This window comes from Oncorhynchus mykiss, chromosome 4 (genome assembly GCF_057628025.1).
Source record: "Oncorhynchus mykiss isolate SJ-2025 chromosome 4, ASM5762802v1, whole genome shotgun sequence".
Classification (NCBI taxonomy): domain Eukaryota; kingdom Metazoa; phylum Chordata; class Actinopteri; order Salmoniformes; family Salmonidae; genus Oncorhynchus; species Oncorhynchus mykiss.
The window spans coordinates 69,527,195-69,539,331 of NC_143025.1; the positions used below are offsets into that span (position 1 = coordinate 69,527,195).

Here is a 12,137-nt window from a genome sequence, read left to right on the forward strand (position 1 = left end):
AAGGGGGGTACTGATAATCTATTACCAAGAAGAGAACTGTATTGGATTCACTGTTTGTCCACCATGTCTCCTAAAGGTCTGAACCAAGGGTTTGATATCAGACCATTTCTTACGTGACTATGTTATGTTGATTTGTCTTCAGGTCTTCACATGGTCATTTTGCACATTACATATACGTTCGGTTTTCTATAACTTTCTATAGCTGTGCCCATCTCATTGACATCAAATTCTTAGAGGTACACAAGCTGTTTTTGAAATAGGTCACTGTAATTATATCTGCACGTAATGGTCATATGGGCAGGTATTTCAGTTTCCAACATAATCTTTTTCTCTGTTGCCTAGGTTTTAACTTAGGCATATTTGTACGTATTTAATCCTTCGTGACCATATGTACCTCTCCTTCATTAATTATGATTGACGATGCACACAAATTGATTAAATTGATTCCACAACCACCACGCGTCATGTGCGTAATGGTCATGTGAGGTGAAATGTTTATATTTTGGGTTGTGAACACACAGACTGTTTGACCTGACCAAGATCGGCTTCAGATTGAAACGTTGTCGATAAACGGTAAATTGGAAGCATAAACAGTGTGAGGGCCTTCCTGGTTGAAGATATCCCTCTAGTGGTGTGGGGGCTGTGCTTTGGCAAAGTGGCTGGGGTTATATCCTGCCTGTTTGGCCTTGTTCGGGGGTATCGTTGGACAGGGCCTCCAGTATTTATGATGCAATAGTTTATGTGTCGGGGGGCTAGGGTCAGTCTGTTATATCTGGAGTATTTCTTCTGTCTTATCTGGTGTCCTATGTGAATGCAAGCTCTATCTCTCTCTCTCTCTCTCTCTCTCTCTCTCTCTCTCTCTCTCTCTCTCTCTCTCTCTCTCTCTCTCTCTCTCTCTCTCTCTCTCTCTCTCTCTCTCTCTCTCTCTCTCTCTCTCTCTCTCTCTCTCTCTCTCTCTCTCTCTCTCTCTCTCTCTCTCTCTCTCTCTCTCTCTCTCTCTCTCTCTCTCTCTCTCTCTCTCTCTCTCTCTCTCTCTCTCACTCACTCACTCACTCACTCACTCACTCACTCACTCACTCACTCACTCACTCACTCACTCACTCACTCACTCACTCACTCACTCTCACTCAAGACCTGGTCGTGCTGGTGCTCCAGTTTCAACTGTTCTGCCTGAACCTATGGAACCCTGACCTGTTCACCGGACGTGCTACCTGTCCCCAGACCTGCTGTTTTCAACTCTCTAGAGACAGCAGGTGTGGTGGAGATACTCTTAATGATCGGCTATGAAAAGCCAACTGACATTTACTCCTAAGGTGCTGACTGTGATTATTATTATTTGACCCTGCTGGGCATCTTGGCCGTGTTCTGTTATATTCTCCACCCGGCACAGCCAGAAGACCACCCCTCATAGCCTGGTTCCTCTCTAGGTTGCTGTTCCTCTCTTGCTTGCTGTTTGGGGTTTTAGGCTGGGTTTCTGTATAGCACTTTGTGACATCAGCTGATGTAAGAAGGGCTTTATAAATACATTTGATTGATTGATTCTTTACAAGCTCTTAAAAGTCCCCACCAAGCAATAGGGCCATGACAAATCTCAGTTTCATACACAAGACACATTCCTACACGCACACACACGCATGCACACACACACGCACACATAACAGCAGTGTTAGCAGAGAACAGCCTGTTGGTGTGGGTGTCTGCTGGCTTTAAGTGCCCTTAGATACTAGAAAGCTGAAAAGGTGAACAGTGAACATCCTCATCATTACCATCTGGTGTTTGCAGCAGTTCAAACCAAATGTCAAGATGGAGGGGCCCATTCTGAAATCTATTCAACTGTGTTCCAGTTTATGTGCTCTAATTATGGATATCAATATCCTAATGAAGCAAAGTGCTCCAGATGAGAGTAACATGGGAGGGGATGTTGGTTTGGTGGTGTTGCAGCCATCAGGGACAGACAGTGGGAGAGATGGGTGAAGACCGAATAACACCGCGGTCTACTGTGTTATACAGTGTTATAGTTCATTACGACTGTGATTCCGAGAACACTGGATGTACACTATATCTTTTGTCATTGTACAACAAGACTAATGACAACTGGTGGAGCTAAGTGGCTCTTTTGAGTACTTGTGCTGACAGCATCACATTTGAGGGTTTGGGGGAGGAAGGTCAAATGCATGTAAGAAAAACAAAGAGACGGACTGAGAAAATCATTTGTTTTTGTGTAGGAAGCCTTGGGATCGGCCAAGCAGCAGCCCCTGGTTTATAAACATCCAGTCACTCTGACGTCTACGAGTACAGCCCAGTAAAGCATGAAATTACCACTGAGTGTTACACTCAGAGAACACACACACACACACACACACCGACACCAAAACACACACGCACATCCCCCTGTATTGTTATAGTGAAGCCCATCCACAATAAGGATAACAGAACATCTATAAATAGGCTGAGTGAGTGACAGAGGGCCACTCAATTTGACCTTTCTGTGGTGACACCTCTCCTTGAGGAACACACCGATCTATCAAGACTAGAGGAAAGCAGCAGCACTAAGGAGGACAGGACAGACAGCTCCTTATCAGCATGAGAAACACTCCCACTCAGGCACAATCAAATAGGAACACAACGGCTCTGCAGTGGAATAGCAGTACAAGGTAAAATAGGGTCCGTAATAGAGGAATGAACAAAAGTGATCCAAAGTGCTGTGTTTTTCCCACAACCCCCTTTGAGGCGGTGTGGTGTGCGTGTGAGTTTTTAAGTAATTACAGTGGTACGATACCGAAGCCAGGCGGGCATGTTTACAGTTCACTGTTCACTTACTGGCATGTATTAACAAGAGGAGAGGAGAACGGGAAGGGGAAAGAAACAGAGAAGAGAGGAGAAAGGGAGAGGAGCACATTCAAACACTAAACCAGAGTCAACTTTTGACTTATCAGCAGATGAACGTCAACTTTAGCAACACAGGCTTTAAGCACATACAGACAAATGTAGAAGAAGATGGATTACAGAGACTAAAATGAACAGAAACCAGAATAAAGTTTTTTTTTCTGTTCTCTCTTCCTTTAGGAGAACAACATCGTCATTCATCTTAAACGCATCCAGACTGCTCTCAGATTGTTCTTTTCATGCTGAACTTTGACCTCCAGCCAAATATAACTCCTGGGTTGTGTAACCTCTGGTGTCACGTTAAAACCAGGGCAGAAAGTCTCACACAGCAGGCTCGTAGGGGAGGGAGGATAGTTGATAACATCCCCCATTCATCCAGTCATTTTACTGTCATGTGATTTTAGAGGAGAAATGTAACAAGTGGCCCATTAGAACTGGAATGGAAAGATTTGTTTCAAAGGAGAAAGGAACAGAGAGAAAGGGGGCTGAAATGTAGAAGTTAGGAATGTTATTTTAAAGAGAAAGTGTATCTCAGGTCTTCCCACCCATAACCTGGCAGAGACACTGCATCTATTTCTAACACAATGCAGTGGTTGGGTAAAAGTCACATCTCTACATAAAGCCTGACCAATCATAATGTGCTGTAATAAAGTGTGCCGATAGCGTCATCTGGCCAGAATTAGAGTTCATTAAACACCTAAACAGAGAACCCAGTTATAGAGTGTACTAGGGGTGACACAAGTCGGATAAACAATTTCACAATTTCAGCTGTTTTTAATCTTTGCTATGCTGTAATAGAGGCTTTACCTTTTTTTGTAAGAACAGCATCTGGTATTATTTATCATTTATTTTGTGTTGTTTACTCTGTTCCAAATAGTCCAAAATAATATTTGTAAAAAAAATAATAACCCTTCCTTTTCTTTATCTCCTTATTGTTATTATTACTAACATTGTTATGATCATCATTATCATAATAATGAATAATGTCACTATCATTAGTAGGGTGAGTATAGCAGCCTAAGAGCACATCCTGTTTAGTCTTAATACCATAACTTACTTAGGCCTATATTTCAATTCTTAAATAGGCTACAGGATTGTATCAAACATTAATTTGTTCATGTCATTACACAGCATACGAGTCATTCATGATTTGAAATTAAATCAAGCATTTTAGTTTTAAAATAAAATCACAAAGTGACCCTTGAATAATTAGCGTAAACAATAATGCATTGTTCCATTTCGGAAATTGTGATAATTATGTAATTATGTTTCAGCTTCAGCAACACGGACAGCGTGGTAAACACTGTTGATGCTCTGTGGTGGTCGCTGCAGCAGGGAGGAGAGGGAGACAATGGGTGCTAGTCAAACAGTCACTCCCTGTCATTTTTTGGAACACAGCTCAGTAAGTCTGAGACTGGCTCGGAACAATCAAATCAATTGCGGTCGGACTCCCTCTAGTCATTTGTGTCTTAATTATTTCATTAAACAGTGCGCTTAAAGCATCAGTCAAGCTCAGTGCATATAAACGTCCCTTTTTCAGGACCATGTCTTTCAAAGATAATTCGTAAAAATACAGATCTTCATTGTAAAGGGTTTAAACACTGTTTTCCATGCTTGTTCAATGAACCATAAACAATGAATGAACATGCACCTGTGGAACGGTCGTTAAGACACTAACAGCTTACAGACGGTAGGCAATTAAGGTCACAGTTCTGAAAACTTAGGACACCAAAGAGGCCTTTCTACTGACTTTGAAAAACACCAAAAGAAAGATGCCCAGGGTCCCTGCTCATCTGCGTGAACGTGCCTTAGGCATGCTGCAAGGAGGCATGAGGACTGCAGATGTGGCCAGGGCAAGAAATTGCAATGTCCGTACTGTGAGACGCCTAAGACAGCGCTACAGGGAGACAGGACAGACAGCTGATCGTCCTCGCAGTGGCAGACCACGTGTAACAACACCTGCACAGGATCGGTACATCCGAACAGCACACCTGCGGGACAGGTACAGGATGGCAACAACAACTGCCCAACTGCCCACACAATCTCTACATTAGTGCTCAGACTGTCCGCAATAGGCTGAGAGAGGCATGTCCTCACCAGACATCACCGGTAACAACGTTGCCTATGGGCACAAACCCACCATCGCTGGACCAGACAGGACTGGCAACAAGTGCTCTTCACTGACGAGTTGCGGTTTTGTCTCACCAGGGGTGATGGTTAGAATCGCGTTTATCATAGAAGGAATGATACTAGAAGGTCTGTACTCTGGAGCAGGATCGATTTGAAGGTGGAGGGTCCGTCATGGTCTGGGGCGATGTGTCACAGCATCATCGGACTGAGCTTGTTGTCATTGCAGGCAATCTCAACGCTGTGCATTACAGGGAAGACATCCTCCTCCCTATTGTGGTACCCTTCTTGCAGGCTCATCCTGACATGATTCTCCAGCATGACAATGCCACCAGCAATACTGCTCATTCTGTGCATGATTTCCTGCAAGACATGAATGTCAGTGTTCTGCCATGGCCAGCGAAGAGCCCAGATCTCAATTACATTGAGCACGTCTGGGACCTGTTGGATCGGAGGTTGAGGGCTAGGGCCATTCCCCCTAGAAATGTCCAGGAACTTGCAGATGCCTTGGTGGAACAGTAGGGTAACATCTCACAGCAAGAACTGTCAAATCTGGTGCAGTCCACGAGGAGGAGATGCACTACAGTACTTAATGCAGCTAGTGGCCACACCAGATACTGACTGTTACTTTTAATTTTGACCCCCACTTTGTTCAGGGACACATTATTCAATTTCTCTTAGTCACATGTCTGTGGAACTTGTTCAGTTTCTTTTTATCTGAGTTATTTGATTTGTCTGAGACAAGGTAATAATCTGTCCTTCTGTCCCTGAGCAAGGCAGTTGACCCAATGTTCCCCGGGCGCCGAACACTTGGATGTGTTTGTAATAACAAGTGCACAATACACCCAGCACAAAAGCCGAAATAACAAAGCACATGTACTGACAGACCAACAGACATGGGAACAATAACCGACCAGCCAATGGTGAACAGACGGCACATACTGTATATACAGTTACTAATCGGGAATTTGGAATCAGGTGTGCGTAATGAGACAGTTCGGTGATGCCTAGAGGCCGGTGATGTAGACCTCTGGAACTGTTGCACAGAATGAGCAATACGGAATACGTGACACAACCTAGTGTACTGTATATTCAAAAAGAGACCGAAATCAAAAGTATTCTTCATACACTGACTGAATTGGAATTATGTTGAATGCACCTCTTGGCATCATAGGAATAGTTTGATCAAGAGAGGAACAAACAGAAATGGTGACATCCTCATAAACATGTTGTTAAATCAGACAGTTCTACCCTGCCAGTGAACCTGACCTGCGCTCCAACCTGAATCTACACAGTTATTAACCCAAATCCCTGCCATGACATGACCTCACATACCGTCATAAGTTTCCACAGCAATTACTTCAGTAATGATAGCATTTACTGTTAGGAATATAGTGTTTGTGCTCATTCACCCACAGTACAGTATCCCAAACAACACACCAATAAACACCAGCCTGAAAACACCATATATTGTTCAGGAGACAGTCACTTTAACCCAGTTATGTAAGGACAGTGTCAAAACAACTCATTATAAACATACACATGTAGGGGAGGGGAGAGAGGGAGGAAGGAAGGAGAGAAAGGGAGAACAATTAGGAAGAGGAGGGAGAGAGAGGTCATGGTCAACAACACCATCGACCAGTCACATGTCAGGCTGTAGAGTGTAAACATGCTCTTGTATACACATTTAAAAAATGCAAAACACAACCATAATCAAATCAAATCAAATCATCAAATCACATATTATTTGTCAAATGCGCCGAATACAACAACCTTACCATGAAATGGTTACTTACAAGCCCTTAACCAACAATGCAGTTTTAAGAAAATATAGAGTTTAGGAAATATTTACTAAATAAACTAAACAGTAATAAAAATCTAAATAAAAAGTAACACAATAAAATAACAATAATTGTATTTATCTAGGCAAGTCAGTTAAGAACAAATTCTTATTTACAATGACGGCCTACCCTGGCCAAACCTGGACGACGCTGGGCCAATTGTATGCCGCCCTTTGGGACTGCCAATTACGGCAAATGTGATGCAGCCTGGATTCGAACCAGAGACTGCAGTGACGCCTCTTGCACTGAGATGCAGTCCCTGAGATGCAGACCACGGCACCACTCGGGAGTAAGGGGGTACCGGTATACAGTAGCAGTAGTGTAAAAACAAAGGGGGGGTGGAGTGTCAATGGTCAATGCAAATAGTCCATGTGGCCATTTTATTAATTATTCAGCAGTCTTATGGATTGGGGGTAGAAGCCGTCAGCAAGCTTAATGATGATGTTGGAGTCATGCTTGGCCATGCAGTCGTAGGTGAACAGGGAGTACAGGAGGGGACTAAGCATGCACCCCTGAGGAGCCCCTGTGATGAGGATCAGCGTGGCAGATGTGTTGTTGCCTACCCTTACCACCTGGGGGCGGCCCGTCAGGAACTCCTGGATGACAGTTGCAGAGGGAGGTGTTTAGTCTCAGGGTCCTTAGCTTAGTGATGAGCTTTGTGGGCACGGCGGTGTTGAATGCTGAGCTGTAGTCAATGAACAGCATTTTCACATAGGTGTTCCTTTAGTCCAGGTGGGAAAGGGCAGTGTGGAGTGTGATTGAGATTGCATCATCTGTGGATCTGTTGGGGCGGTATACAAATTGGAGTGGGTCTAGGGTTTCCGGGATGATGGTTTTGATGTGAGTCATGACCTGCCTTCATAGCTACCGACGTGAGGGTGAGGGTAGTAGTCATTTAGGCAGGTTACCTTTGCTTTCTTGGGCACAGGGACTATGGTGATCTGCTTGAAACATGTAGGTATTACAGACTCGGTCAGGGAGAGGTTGAAAATGTCAGTGAAGACACTTGCGCATGCGCTGAGTACACGTCCTGGAAATCCGTCGGGCCCTGTGGGCTTGTGAAAGTTGACCTGTTAAAAGGTCTTGCTCATATCGGCTACGGAGAGCGTGATCACGCAGTCGTCTGGAACAGCTGGTGCGCTCATGCATGCTTCAATGTTGCTTGTCTAGAAGTGAGCATAAAACGCATTTAGCCGATCAGGTAGGCTCGCGTCACTGGGCAGCTTACAGTCGTGTCCAAAAGTTTTGAGAGTGAAACAAATATTAAGTCTGCTGCCTCAGTTGGTATGATGGCAATTTGCATATACTCCAGAATGTTATGAAGAGTGATCAGATGAATTGCAATTAATTGCAAAGTCCCTCTTTGTCATGCAAATGAACGGAATCCCCCAAAAACATTTCCACTGCATTTCAGCCCTGCCACAAAAGGACCAGCTGACATCATGTCAGTGATTCTCTCGTTAACACAGGTGTGAGTGTTGACGAGGACAAGGCTGGAGATCACTCGGTCATAGTGATTGAGTTCGAATAACAGACTGGAAGCTTTAAAAGGAAGGTGGTGCTTGGAATCATTGTTCTTCCTCTTTATTTTTTTTATTTTACCTTTATTTAAACAGGCAAGTCAGTTAAGAACAAATTCTTATTTTCAATGACGGCCTAGGAACAGTGGGTTAACTGCCTGTTCAGGGGCAGAACGACAGATTTGTACCTTGTCAGCTCGGGGATTTGAACTTGCAATCTTCCGGTTACTAGCCCAATGCTCTAACCACTAAGCTACCCTGCCGCCCTGTCAATCATGGTCAATCATGGTTGTCAATCATGGTTACCTGCAAGGAAACACGTGCCATCATCATTGCTTTGCACAAAAAGAGCTTCACAGGCAAGGATATTGCTGCCAGTAAGATCGCACAGGACGCCCAAGAAAGTCCAGCAAGCGCCAAGACCGTCTCCTAAAGTTGATTCATATGCGGGATTGGGGCACCACCAGTATAGAGCTTGCTCAGGAATGGCTGCAGGCATGTATGAGTGGATCTGCACACACAGTGAGGTGAAGACTTTTGGAGGATGGCCTGGTGTCAAGAAGGGCAGCAAAGAAGCCACCTCTCTCCAGGAAAAACACCAGGGACAGACTGATATTCTGCAAAGGGTATAGGGATTGAACTGCTGAGGACTGGGGTAAAGTCATTTTCTCTGATGAATCCCCTTTCTGATTGTTTGGGGCATCCGGAAAAAAGCTTGTCTGGAGAAGACAAAGTGAGCGCTACCTTCAGTCCTGTGTCATGCCAACAGTAAAGCATCCTGAGACCATTCATGTGTGGGGTTGCTTCTCAGCCAAGAGAGTGGCCTCACTCATAATTTTGCCTAAGAACACAGCCATGAATAAAGAATGGTACCAACACATCCTCCGAGAGCAACTTCTCCCAACCATCCAGGAACCGTTTGGTGACGAACAATGCCTTTTCCAGCATGATGGAGCACCTTGTCATAAGGCAAAAGTGATAACTAAGTGGCTCGGGGAACAAAACATTGATATTTTGGGTCCATGGCCAGGAAACTCCCCAGACCTTAATCCCAGAACTTGTGGTCAATCCTCAAGGGGCGGGTGGACAAACAAAAACCCAGAAATTCTGACAAACTCCAAGCATTGATTATGCAAGAATGGGCTGCCATCAGTCAGGATGTGGCCCAGAAGTTAATTGACAGCATTCCAGGGCGGATTGCAGAGATCTTGAAAAAGAAGGGTCAACATTGCAAATATTAACTCTTTGCATCAACTTCATGTAATTGTCAATAAAAGCCTTTGACACTGAAACACTTGTAATTATACTTCAGTGTTCCATAGTAACATCTGACAAAAATATCTAAAGACACTGAAGCAGCAAACTTTGTGAAAATTAATATTTCTGTCAAAACTTTTGGCCACGACTGTACATCACTCCATATTCATTTGTTTTTGTGGCAGCAGGAATATGGAAGCATGGCAAAATGTATAATAACAAATGTATGTCTGTCTATCTGTCCCTCCATCAGTCTCTCTGTTCATCTGTCCATCTGACCAATCACCAAGTCTGAACATTAGCTATTCATTACACCTAGTGCCAGCCAAGCGTTAACCCTCACTCAAATCATAACCTCATCTCTTCAGTCTCTCACTGCCTCATCTTCTATCAGAGGATAGTCTAAATTCCAGAATCTTCTAGAATGAAGATGGTGGAGAGGATGGCAGCCAGACCAGAGCAGCCAAGCAGTAGACAGTGATTAATTAAACATTAAACATGTGGATGTGATGGGAGGATTAATGATTACTCAGACTGATCCTCCTTTCCTATTTTTGGGTCAATGCACAGTAATCCAATAACTGCAGTCTGTTGTTTTTTTCACCCAGATTTGGTACATGGAATCTTAACATTTCATCCCCATTTTCACAGAATTAATTTGTTCACCCAGAGACCCAAGTCTGTGAGCTGTGTGTAGATAATGTAGATTTGTGCGAGGCTGTGTGTAGTGTAGTTAGATCTCTGTTAGTGTGTGTGTGTGTGTGTGTGTGTGTGTGTGTGTGTGTGTGTGTGTGTGTGTGTGTGTGTGTGTGTGTGTGTGTGTGTGTGTGTGTGTGTGTGTGTGTGTGTGTGTGTGTGTGTGTGTGTGTGTGTGTGTGTGAGTGAGTTCGGGCTCCCCAGTGAGATTCAGTCTGTCCAAGGTGTGATGCATTGGAGCAGCACATCAGGGGGGTTTTATGAATGGATTGTGAGTGTGGTGCGATGACGTACGCTCCACTTACAGACACGTGTTTGTGTTTGCGTCTTATGCAAGTAAATGATGAACAGTTGAGAAAAAGGAGAACAAAGCTGCAGCATCTTACAGTGCAATCCAACACACTTCATCCTAAAACCATCATTTTCCCGACACATATCGAATCAAAGTAATAGTAAAAAGGCTGATGTGTTAGATCAGGGATTGGCAACTTTGATGGGGGTGGGAGCCACAAAAAAAACACAAAAAACAGAACTCATCCCGAGGGGCCGCAATGGCTCGTGGAAAATATTTTATCGGCCGACCTTGTGACAGCGAAGAGAAAAAAAATAGTTTCAAAGTTCATTTCCTGCAATTCTAGACATTTTGCCATGTTAGAGAAGATTTAGCAATTTTATAACTAATTTCATACAATTCTACGAATTTTGCCATGTTGGCAGTTTTTATTATGATAACTGAGGATCAATTACCACGGTCAGATAGCTGGTCACTAGACTAACTTACCAATCAAAAAAAAAAAACACTGACGTGCTAACCGAGTGACTGCTGATGCACAACCAGATTTCAAAATGTCACCTTGTGTATTCTATTATTCTAACTCTCAACAGTAAGGAGACCCCGACTGAGTTCCCTGTGTTAGAAGTCAAATTAAAACCGACTTCATACAGTGCATTCAGACAATACTATATATGCATAATATGTCAAAGCTTTGTTGTGCACACACTCCCCTCCATATGCTAGCGTACCTGTAGACTTCCATTCATTGTGTTAACATTGGCTTGTGGAAATACCTCTAACTTCCTTCAAAAAAAATAATGTTTAACCTTGATTTAATTACACAAGTCAGTTAAGAGCAAATGCTTATTTACAATGACAGCCTACCCTGGCCAAACCCAGACGATGCTGGGCCAATTGTGCGCCGCCCTATGGGACTCCCGATCACGGCCGGTTGTGATAGAACCCGGGATAGAACCTGGGTCTGTAGCGACACCTCTAGCACTGCAATGCAGTGACATAGACTGCTGCGCCACTCGGGAGACATAAAAAGTAGACATATAAAAATTGCCCAAATATCGCAGTATGCCTTTAAAGTATTTGGGATAATTTACTTATAGTGTATCAATGTAGACAAAAGTGAAGTATTTGGTCCCATATTCTGTATGCATTCTATATGTACTCATCACAACCAAAACAAACTGCAAATACATCAAACCAGTTTGTAGAGTCACAAGCTTGATGTTGTCATTAAGTGCTATGAATATGGGATCAATACTACTTTACATTGACATGGTGTCTTATCTTCTAGTCGTCTGGTGATGGGACAAAACAATAGTACTGTACAACACTGTCTTAGACACAACCTGAGAGTAGTTCTACAGCAATCTTAGACTTAAAGCACAAAAGTCTGCATACAGATGAGTACATACAGAATGCATACAGCTGAGTACATACAGAATGCATACAGCTGAGTACATACAGAATGCATACAGCTGATTACATACAGGATGCATACAGCTGAGTACATACAGGATG

General features: G+C 43.5%; 1 protein-coding gene across 2 annotated transcripts in view; it reads right to left on the reverse strand.

The window, feature by feature from the left end:
- rcan2 (regulator of calcineurin 2) overlaps positions 1 to 12,137 on the reverse strand; it is a 125,450-nt gene that overhangs the window by 41,072 nt on the left and 72,241 nt on the right. The gene's annotated exons all lie outside the window — the stretch shown is intronic.